The following is a 12890-nucleotide window of genomic DNA, read 5'->3' on the forward strand; positions in this document are numbered from 1 at the left end:
CGCTAATCTTACTTCTAGATTTAATTATATCTAGACTTATTAATACACAACATGCTAGAAATGATTTTTCATTTTACAAAAGTTATATTTATGAACTAACAAAAATATATATAATTTCTTTCGTTTGAGCAGACGAATTAGAAAAGATTATTTTCCCTTCAATAGTGTAAAGTCTCCGATAGGGGTCGCGATTAGCGCACGAAGTTTTCGTGCGTAACGGTAGTCAAGTTATGTGTCAGTTCAGCTTTGGGTTACTGACCATTCTACACGTCGATTATTTTTGTATGATGGAAAATGACAACGTGGCAAACGGCGGCATAAATGGCGGCTTGTCTTCACCGGGCGAAACTTCACGGGTTGAAACCAACTTCAACGTGTTCTTGACGAATTACAAACTCAGCGGGAAGAAGTTCAATCATTTAAACAAGATTTTCAGGGCAACGCTTTCAACGTGGCTTCAGAAGTCAAGAAGTTGAGATCAGAACAAGAACTCGTCTGGAAATTCCAGGGTAACAAGATTCAATTTATTTTTAATTCAGAGCTCGAAGAATTAGCCAAACAGACTGCTTGGGCTATTGAACATTGTAAATTCGATTATTCGAAGGAGTTGTTATCAGAACTCACTGAGAAACTGAGAAAGCGCAACAAGTTGATTAGAATCGCCGACGGAAGTCCCGGGGGCTGGGACACGGTCAGATCATACGAGGCAAATCCAATCGCAAGCGACTCAGAAGATGATGCCAAAATCAACAAGGCAGAAATCGTGCGCTTAAACGAAAAAGGTCTAGTTCCAAGTCTTTTCTGGTCCTTCGGGATCATTGATGCCAACACTATAAAGAGTTGAGAATTGAGTACCGCTCAAGCCGGTGCTAGGGGGCGTGAGGGATGTTGCACTTATTCATTATCCCTCATGTACAGACTCAATCAAACCGAGTCTGCAATTCTTATGTTATTTTGTTGTGATTAATGCTTCCGAGGGATCACTTTGTTTCCAGAATTTTTTACGATAATCATCCTGGCACATCTGGCTACTATCACGGCAAAACATGGGAAGCACCTGCACTTTCATTTCAATCAGGGCAGCAACATACGTTTCCGAGAATGCAGTCCTTTCGTGGATTCTACGGGGCAGGAAAAGGCGGCGTTTCAGGCGCGACCTACGGTACAGCATCATGGCCATCCTACGCATGTGGAAACCTCGGCCACTTCCGGCGGGACTGTCCAAATACAGGCGGTAGAACCCAGTGGAAAAAGCAAACGACAAGCAAATGAGCTAAAGAACATTGACTCTTTGAAAGATGAGTATAGTTTTGATTATCAAAGATTTACCAGTGACTATTTTGAGTATGAACAAGGCCAAAAGAAAATTATTGTTAGGGGCCGTTTAAGGCAGCATATTGATTTTTTGGCGTTCAATTGGTACTAATCAGTATATACTCGATGTGATAGAAAACGGTTATAAGATTCCTTTTTATTCTTTGCCACCTGAGACATTTTTGAAAAATAACAGGTCTGCTGCAAACGAAATTCAGTTCGTTTCCGAGGCAATTCAAGATTTATTAGATCGTTCTCTTATAAAAAATTGTTCAGTTCCACCGTTTATTGTCAAATAGATAAATACAGAATCCCTAAAGAAAGCCCAACACGGCAAAATTGAAAATGTTGCAGGCTCGGTTTGATTGAGCCTGTTCATGGACGGTACTGGAAAGTGCAAGTTACCGTCCACGCCCCCTAGCACCGGCTTAAGCAGAATTCAACATTTAAACATGAAATAGTAAAATATTGAAATTAGAAACATCCGCAGATGTGTTCATACGGCGGTTATCATGGAACCTTCAATGCGACACTTCCGTGCCATTCCATGAAAAGCGGCGTATGGTCCCCAAGTAATAAAAAGCGTGTGCCCTAAACGAGAAAACAATGGGCGGAACTAAATAAAATGGAATTTTGAAAGGGGATCAGAGGTTATGAAGCCTGCGTATCACAGATAAGACGTCAAAAGACAAATTTAAAAAGCAGACAACATATCCTAAGGGTGATTCAACATTATTCAAGTAGGAATATTGGAACCACCCAACTAGAAAATGCCGAAAAGTTGAAACTAAAAATACCACAAGCACAACAATAATGCCGTGCTGAACGATCTTCAAGGATCGAAAATATAACATCATTGATTAAATGTACGGGGAGACTTTCTACAGCCGCCACACGGCCATTAACAGTGTCTGAAAATTCTAGTAAGAAACGATTGATTTTAGATTTTAGAGCAGTCAACAAGCATATTTGGAAACAGTCGGTCAAATTTGAGGATTTAAGAATAGCATTATATTTCTTAAAGAAAGATTGTCACATGATAAAATTCGACATCACTAGTGCGTACCATTTCATTGAGATATATCCGCCACATACCGAATTTTTGGGATTTTCATGGGTTGATAAAGGTAATAAGATTTCTTATTACAAGTTTCTTGTACTCCCATTTGGTTTGAGCAGCGCTTGCTATATTTTTACTAAGGTTACTAGGCCCCTAGTCAAAAAATTGAGAGATGAAGGAAAGTCATTATTGATGTTTCTTGATGATGGTTTTGGGTGTGGCCAAGATTTCAGTAAAACAGAGCAATTAGGCGTTCAAATAAAGGTGATTTACTTTTATCTTGGTTCATTCTAAACGTGGACAAATCTGGCTGGGTTCCAGTTCAGATCATACAATTTTTAGGTGTTCTGTTAAATTCCACAGAAGGCGTTCTGTATATTCCTGAACAGAAAATACAAAAGGCGTTTTTCGCAATACACTGTATTCTGAATGCTCACAAAGTGCACAGGACAGTACCTGTTACAAAAGTGGCAAGTTTGATAGGGCAGCTAATTTTTATGTCTATCGTCATAGGTCAAATCATGACCCGTTCGCTTAGCATAGATATCTTGAATGCTAGGTCATGGGAATGTTTTATCCATCTTTCAGACGACAGCTTAGATCAGTTACATTTCTGGAAAAAAAAAGAATTTAGAACACTTAAATCGCAAGCACTTATTTGATACTGTCAGATGCTCAAAAGTTGTTTACTCAGATGCAAGTAATTCTGGGTTCGCAGGTTACGAGGTTAGTACGGTTAACGGAGTTGCCCATGGTTTATGGTCAATTGGTGAGAGTAGCTAATCCTCCACGTGGAAAGAACTGACCGCGGTTTATCGGGTTATTTGTTCATTAACTCATATTATTTCTAATCAAAGTATCAAGTGGTTCAGTGATTATCAAGGGGTTACATCAATAGTCAGGAAAGGGTCCATGAATAAGGAGTTACAAAGCATAGCAATACAAATTTTCAAGATTTGTATGTCAAAGTCCATACAATTATTCATGGAATGGATTCCCAGATCGTTTAACGAAAGAGCCGATTATTTATCAAAAGTTGTCGACTACGACGACTGGGGGATTTCAAATGAACTTCTGTCTATGATTGAAAACCGTTTTTGCCATTTGTCAGTAGACTGGTTTGCCTCAGAACACAATGCCAAATTGGTCAAGTTCTATTCAAGGTTCTGGAGTCCTTCATCCTCGGGTGTAGATGCTTTTACAGAAAACTGGGGAATTGAATTTGGATTGTTTGTACCCCCGATCTCGCTTATAGGAAAAGTTATTAGAAAAATGAGCGCTGATCAAGCAGTAGGTGTACTTGTAGTTCCATGTTGGCCATCGGCGATTTTCTGGCCCGATTTGTGTCCAAATGGAAATTTTATTTCAAATGTATCAGACTGGTTTGATCTGCCAACTAATAGGTTGTATTATACGGCATGTAGTAATGGAAAAGGTCTATTTGGTAATGCAGATCTGAAGTTTAGAATGCTCGCTTTAAATCTTAATTTTAGGCACAAGGGAGATCAGTGATGCGCGTCATATGACTTGTATTAATGATCATTTGTCTCCCTTGGATTGCACATGACAAATTTATGTAACGTATCTTTGTTGTAAATATCTTGTAACTTTATTTAATAAAGACAGTTTTTCGTTGATTAAATTATAGGTAGCTTTACCTTGCAAAGTTATGAAGGCAGCTTTGTCGTGAATAAGTTTTAAAGGCAGTATTTGCCGTGAACAAGTTAGAAAGGCAGCTTTGCCATGAACAAGTTATAAATGCAGTTTTGCCAGGAACAATTTATAATGGCAGCTTTGCCGTGAACAAGTTATAATGGCGGCTTTGCCGCGAACAAGTTATAATGGCGGCTTTGCCGTAACAATTTATAAATGTTTAAGTGTCTTATTATCTCTCTATTTAATGAAACAATAATAGTAGATTGTAACGAATTTGTATACTCTAGTTTGTTGTTGTTCTCATAGACTAATTATTCCGTAAGTTATGTTATTTTAGAAACATATATTATTGTCTCTATATAATGTTCTATACAGACATGATAATTAAATCTTTGTTTTATACATCTTTTCTTACAGAACCATATAGAAGAGATCGAACAGCTACCAGATGTTTTTGGCGGACAAGGTGGACCTACTCCCCGACGTTTTACAAATATCACGAGCAGACAACACGTGCAAAAAGTATGAACATGCATTTTTTCGTTGGAAAAAGTGGGGCGTGTGTAAATGGCTGCTGAGTGGGGACATTTTTCCCGCTAAAACTTTGACTGTAGCAACATATCTTACATCTTTAATTCAGACTGCAAATACTCCGAGTCCAATTATAACAGCATTTTATGCCTTAAAATGGTTTCATGATATTTTTGGTTTGAGGTCTCCGACTGATTCTAAGACCGTAATTAATGTTCTTGAAGCAGCCAAAAGAATCTTAGCAAAACCTACCAACAAAAAGCTACCCATGACAGTAGACATTTTACTAGCTATGTACAACAGGCTGTTTGAGTTTGGCAATTTTAAAAAATCAAAGACTAATTTGTGCATCTTTGTTAGCGTTCGCAGGTTTTATGCGCAGTTCTGAATTACTGAATATAAAGATATCTGATTTGATATTTGAAGAGACATATTCAGCTATCTTTGTTGAAGGAAGTAAAACCGATGAATATAGAGAAATTTTCAGAACAATGATCACTTATTTTGTAATATAAGTAGTACTGCTAAAGGTTATACCATTAGGAAGGCTTATACTACATTAAGAGATCAGTTTAAAGCGGCTTTTGCACCGCATGTTAGTAATTTATCACAATATTGTTTGCATTCTTTGAGGTCTGGTGGCGCTTCGGCGGCTGCAAATAACGGTGTAAAAGACAGAATGTTTAAACGCCATGAGCGTTGGGTTAGCGAAAGAGCTAAAGACGGATCATTTAGAAGAAAGGCTTTCTGTGTCTCGTTCATTAGGTTTGTGATATATAATGCCATACTGTGGTTATTTTAATACAGATATGAATCATCGTTTTGTTCCGCCAATATTACAAGCAGTCAGTAGTGTGCGGCAATTTAACCCGTTTTTTTAAATTTTCAGTATAGCGACCCAAGTGCTTTCCGCAATTAAATATGAATTTATGAAATGATAATTAAGTTTGGTTGTTTCTTCTTAGTTAAGGAGACGATAAAAGGTTTAAGGGGATTGATATTGATGTTCGTACTTAAGTTACAGTAAAAATTTTACCGTCAAGATCAATGTGACCTTGACATGCTCCTGTGTGAAAAACAAAAGGGCTTTTAGAATCGATGAGGATTATCATACTAAGGCTATCGGTCACTTTGTTCTCTAGTTATCGACTAGACAAGGTCACTGTGACCTTGATCTTAACGCATTGGTGCGCAAGAACAGTTAGGGTCTTTGCTCAACGATGGTGGTGATGAAGCTGTAATACTATGAGTTAAAGTTATTAAGTAGGAAATGTATACTCGATTGAGGCCACTGTTACCTTCACTTTCACATATCGGCGCCCAAACGCAAACGAGGCATCCCATTTAATGACGGTGATAAAGTGATCATTCTATAAAGTTTGAAGTCTATGGGTTAAATAGTTTTCTAGTTATTGAATGTGATCTTAACCTTCGAAAATCCGAGCCAGAAAGACAACATGATTCTTCAACTAATTAAGAGTGATCATCCTATGACGTTTGAAGGCTGTGGGTTAAATGGTTCCATGGTTATTGAAAGGAAACAATTTTCATATACAAGGTCACTGTGACCTTACAATTGGTCTTAACTGAAAGATGGTGATAATTATATACAATTTGCAGACTTTGGGTTTAAAGGTTTTTTAGTTATTGAACGGAAACCTTTGAAAATTGTAGGCTTTGGGTGAAAGGGATCTCTAATCATTTAGCGGAAACAATGTGATATACCGACTATCTCATATACTAAACGACATAACGACTGACATTTGAAAAATATTTAAAAAAAATATATATATGTATATATAAAAATAAATTAATTTTTTTTAACCTAATGTAATAAAATATACTTTAGCTTTGCAATTAAATGATTTTTACTGTTCTTGTTGTTTAAATACAACAAAGGTTTAAAGTAAATATAAGTTAAATAGATTCACCACTTATATTTTTCTTTTCAAAATTATTTTTTCAATGGTAGGATAGTTAATCCAAAGATGAGCGTGATTTATTCTTAATGCTAACAAAAGGCATTTTTAAAGTTTATTTTAAAAGTAAATATCATCAATGGGGTTTATACCTGCCGTTCCTAAATCATATTTCAGCTGTAAAATGAAAGGAATTTCATTATATGCATCGGTTTTACAGTTGTGGTGAATTCGAAATTTTAAAAGTAAAAAAGAAATGAAAAGAAAAATAGTATTTTCACTTCAATACAAAATGTTAAACCACTGTAACTGTATTTAATGCTAAAAAGCAAAATACAGTTAAGAAAATTTAGGCTATGAGAATATATTGAGAAATAAAAGAAAAACAACAAACAAAAAAACAACAACAAACAAATCAAACAAAAACAGGACACCCAAAATTAAAAGCTTTGAAATATAAAAAAAACAAATTCACATCTATGGCTGATGTTCCTTTAAGCAATCAAGCATATTCTATGTAATTCACCTGCTGTAGTAAAATATAAAAATCAATAGAAGATACTGTTATATTCATGATGGATCAATAATTTACAAAGTAAGTCCTGAAAGTATTTCGCTTTCGCACTTTTTAAAAGTGTTTACAAAAGTTTATATTAAAATACTTTGTAAGGTAAATGAAATAAAACATGTGTGAAAGGATTAATAGGTTGATATTATTGTTGTGAATGTGATCTTCTTATTTAAATATGTCAGTTTCCATATAGTAGAAGGAGAAAAACAAGACAATATAATCTTTGCAACTTTGAAATGGACGTTCTTCTTAATGCAACTATTGTAAAGATGAATATGACAATTCATGATACCCTTGTTTCCTTTTTTGGTATCATACAAAACGACAATTGGTTAGTAGCAATTTGACAATTTTGACAGTTTTCATTTTTTTCAAGGAATTTCAATTTCATTCTCAGTGAAGGTTTTGCAGAATGGATTTTTAAATAATTGAAGTGATGATGAAAACTTGTTTGTCAAAACAATTTGTGTACATTTTTGTTTGTTTCTTTGTGTTTTATTATGTGTATATGTATTTATCAAAAGACGTACTAAAGCCGAACATTAAGAACAACTCAAAAATTTTATTACACATCCTTCAACACTTCCCTACAACTTGAAGAAACCTAAAGTTTTGGATCCATCTGAGGGTCAAACGGCAATTATTGATAAATTACTGAATAAGAAGGTAGAGTATAGCATAGTTTTTATGTCTGTTCCTTACCCATTTTAAAAAGTAATTTAAAGCTACCAAATAATATCCTTTGTTTCACCATCTGTTAACGGAATCGGCATCCTTTTTATTATAAATTATTATAAAGAGAAGTACATGTATATCGATTCTCCATCGGTACCTTTCAAGCCTGGTCAAATCGTTTATCTTTTTACCAATGTATTTATATGCTGTAGTTATTTCTTACTTGTAAGACTGACAGTGTTCTTCCGTATAATCATTTAGTTTTATCGTCTTGTACATTTAACAAAATGTATTTGAAACTCGCGATTACAATTATGCTCATTTATAAATTCAAAGGACCTCTGGTTAGACCACAAATAACTATTGTCTATACAGTATTATTTGGTTTTAAAAGCGGTCATTCTTTAAAAATATTATGCGTGATTTGTAAAATAACACAACAAGAACTCTGAAGATCTTTAAAGAAAACCTATATTAATAATCAACCTGTACAGCTATTAACTTGAACACTTTCCGTATTGAGGTTAATAAACAATGTTGACAATTTTGATAGAGATAATACGAATGCTTACACAATAAAATGTTGATTTTTCTCTATTAAATATGTATTTTATGCCCATGAAAGAAAAATATAAAAAAGCAGGTGCAATGTTAACTTGCATTTGAGAAGGAAAATAAAATAATGAAAACAATATTTTCAGGAAAATGGATTTTTTGTTGATTGTGGTGCTAACGAAGGGGAAAGTTTATCAAACTCCTTGTTTCTAGAGCGGCACCGTAATTGGAATGGTATTTTGATAGAGGCAAATCCAACCGTCTACAGTGAACTACAGAAAAAGAACAGAAAGTCTTTTACATTGAACGCTTGTTTGAACACCAGACCATATCCATCATTGGTAATAATATTTTCCTTTATATTATCACCATTTTCTGTTTCCCAAAGAAAAACTAACAAATGTTATCCACTTATTCACTTGGCAATGAATTGGTAAAAATAAAAGGCTGGACTAAAGGGTTTAAAAATAATGTGATTTTCATTTACGAAGGTTACTGAGACAAAATTCTGAAGTACCTAGTATATAAGATCAGTGATAACTTATATAATTATCGAATTATTTATTTTAGGTAACCTTTATTGAAGACTCCTGGTGGGGTAAAATAGTCGAGGGAAACTATTCAAAATCTTATCGTGGAATTGGAGGTAAAGGCCGTTTTGTCCAGGTGCAATGTTTTCCTTTGTATTCAATTCTCTTAGCGATGAATCAAACCAGAGTAGATTACTTCAGTCTAGACGTTGAAGGAGCAGAGGAAGGTGTTCTTAACAGCATACCGTGGGACAAAATAGACATTAAGACAATTTCAATTGAATACAATAAATGGCCAGGTGGAAAATCTGCATTGATTGCATACATGGGTAACAAAGGATATAAATATATCACTGAAATCAAAACAGGAGCAGCTGCTGATGTAATTTTCATGAAAGATTAAATACATTTAAGATAGAATTTGAATACGCAAGCTACCCAACAAGACGGAAATTGTTCATAAAACTGACGCAGCATTTAAAAAGATGCACGAATCAAATTTATTAAACATAAAAGCGTCCGACGAACGAAGAGCAAATATCTACAAACGTCCCTTATCCCCACTTAAATTAAATTCTGAGAAGAAAAATGAAATGCAAAAATACACGAAAAGAAATAAACAAAAATGTTAAAAAAGCAACACAAAAATACCACAAAAATACCTCAATCAGCAATTATTTTTATTCATTATACTTCATTACAATAATAGCAATAACACAACTACAAAGATGGCACAGTTTTCATATACATTGATTCCTTCCTTAAATTAGAAGCCAAAAAAAAGGCTGATTGTGTCTTATTTGATAATAAATTAGATGCTACAGAAGCATGTACATTACCGTTATTGTTTATTTAGAAAATGTAAGTGTTTGTATTAAGATATCAAACAGATTCAATTCGTTTAATGAGCGCTTCACTGACCGCTGTGACCCATTACCGTCACCTACTTTATATCTTAATTTTATAAAATGAAGCTTTCTAGCCTGGTTACTAAACACATCCCCACAGGAGAGAAATATAATAGTCGTGTGATGCTTGAGCGAGTCCTCTTTGATGCTTACGCATAAACATGGCAAAATATGTCACCAGGTACAATGTTTATTTCAAAACGCTAGAAGTATGCACATTAATATTTCATTAGTTGATAATGGCAATATAAACTAACATCACCGTAAAACATAATGGGCTCTTATTGCTCATTATACCAGACGGGCTGATCGAACGAGTATTGAAATTCTAATAATAGCAGTTTCAGCTTTACACACTTTAAGTCGTTTGATGTCTATTAATAATATATCGTTTATATAATTATATTCTGCCAAATGAATAGAGAATATTTTTAATGCGTGCTTAGAAATTTTTGAGTTTAAAATAATAAGAATATTTCTTGCGCATCCATGTGTTTGTATGTTTTGATATATATATATATTCATTCAACTTTTGTTTGATATAAGATAATCTGTACAACCTTCATTTGTGTAAATACGTAAAGTGAAGACTCTATCAGAAAGCCAATATTATTAGTGCGCATCTACAGCAATAGCTCGATTACCTAAAATGGAGATTTATTTAGCAAATATTCATTTCAAGAGTTTAGATTGTTTCTTAAACATCCTCGATCATTTATCCCTGCAATACTTTATCCGTTAGGAGAGAAAAAGTTCAAAACTCCTGACATCATCAACTATTAACTATAGATATCCGTGCTGATATACTACACTATTCATTATTTATCGGAGGAAGCCACAAAGTTTTGACAAGGGTTGATTCATCTTCCAAGGAGGATTTGATGTTCTACTTATTTTCCGCATCAAGAGTCAAAAGTTTGCATGATTTTCACTAAAGTCTAATGATTGATACCAAAAGCTGTTTGTTGTTTAGTATTTTTGTTATGCATATATAAAAATAGAATAGCCAAATTTTCAGAGGGTATACATGTCTCTCCCTCGTCCACATTTTACTTTGATGCTTATATAGTGGTCATAGTCATGAAATTTCTTACTTGATGTATAGCCAAGGTTATCACAGAGAAAGAGGAAGGGGTAATGATACGTGGATGCAATTGGGCGCAAGTATATGTTGGTAGAGGTAATGGAGTATATTTAAAGGATCATAGATCCGAATTAGAAATCCAAGCAATGCTATATATGCAGAAAACCAGGGTATTTAAGTAGAGGAGAGATTGTCCAACATTATTAAAATAAATCACATGTTTCAAGTGTATTGAGAAATGCCACAGTCGATGTATTGCCCAAAAGTGAAAGTACCTCTATTACATGACCGAATTATGACACAGGTAGGTATAAAGATCCGATTTTAGTAGATGAAAACAACGAAGTGAAAATCAACATAGAATTTACTCCAGCCGCAGCATTACTTGATAAGGAATTTGCGTTTATATTAAATTAAAATTCTTGCATCAGAAATTTCAAACCTTTAGAGGATATACTCAATTTAGAATGCGCAGATGAAAACAGTTTGGCGTATTTAGGATACATCGGAGTTAAACTAAATGTAGCGGATGGGTTACCTAAATTAATTTTCTTACACCTAGTACCAAAGTACCTCAGTAAAACAACAGTACTTTTAAGACTTATATTCTTCAAGAGCTTTTTTTAGAATGCAATTAACACTTAGGTAATTAATTTTTACAGAAGATGATATTAAAGAGCCCTTCAAGTTAATGTTAGGCATACGTACACTGGCATATATGTACACTTAATAATTCTTGATAAATATGTTTGATGAGGCAACCAGCTATAAAACACAAGATGAGGCATATTTTGCTATAGAATGACAAAACATACACTCATACAAACAACATATAAACTAGTTAAACTAGCCTAAACATGTTTATTTCAGTCTGAATGTGTATCCAAAACTTTCGTAAATGTATATATTGTTTGGTGCATTTATCTGCAACCATTTTATGGGGTGATCGGTCATCTTTAGAGTGCGTTTTGGTTGCGGTTGCAGATTAAGTGCAAATAGGAAGAGGTTTAAGTTTTCAGAAACTCTAACGTGAAGATACACTTAGTTAATTTCTCAAGTTGTCTTAATAAACTTACGTTTGCGAGGCTAGTTCATCTAGTCGTGAATATGTATTTACATGTGTGTTTTGATATTAGTATTTATACATAAATATTTTTGAGTAACAGTGATAAACATTTCTGCTATCTTTGTCACAGTTTACTAGATTATGCGCATTCTGAACTATGGAAAGCCGTTTATGCCGTTATCAAAGTGAGAAAATTAGACGTAAAAGTACGTTGGTTCAGATTTAAAGAATTGTTCATACAGATTAGAAGCAATATTTATTTTTGGTGCAATTCTGGTGTAAAGCGACTACACAAGTGATTAATATTTACAATTGTTACCACAACGTACAATCAAATAGGTAGACAACGGTTCAACGCGATGACAGTCGTACTAGTATTACATGTCGGTATAAAATCATAGTTGACGGACGGTAAGTATTAATATATTTTTAACATATCCCAACTGTGTTTGAGTAAATCAATTAATTGATTCATAGTCAACATCTAAATGAGCCTGCTAACAAATTTCTGACCCTGTGCAAGCTTTATTTTACGTGAATTGTGATTGAAAATAACCACACTTTCCGATGAGATGCGGCATAATTTTAAAAAGTTACAAAACCTTACGTTTTCGCATGATAAAAATCATTCTAAGAAACGATTCGCGAACGTCAACATTATTTTTGTCATTAAATATTCCAAACAATACCTTTAAAAATGCTTTTCTTTTAAAGATGTATCGTATTTAAGTTTGAATGCCTTCAAATTTGAGTTTCGTCATCAACCGTTCGACTCTATTTAATGACAACATCTGATAGACAACGATCTTTTCTTGCCTTGCTTGATATTATCGAAAAAAATATTCGTAACTTTAGCAAGTGAAGAACTTTGTCAGAATTATTGACCCTACATCGATCAAGTAGAGACAAAAGCCACCGATGTTGGAATTGAAATAGACTGAAGTCTTAGATAATCTGAAAGAAAAACTGTCACCCCACCGATAAATTGGATTTGCCTTCATTCTTACCAAGTGGCAAACTT

Source organism: Ruditapes philippinarum, unplaced genomic scaffold (assembly GCF_026571515.1).
Source record: "Ruditapes philippinarum isolate M1 unplaced genomic scaffold, ASM2657151v2 ctg661_1_1_1_1, whole genome shotgun sequence".
NCBI classification, from domain to species: Eukaryota; Metazoa; Mollusca; class Bivalvia; order Venerida; family Veneridae; genus Ruditapes; species Ruditapes philippinarum.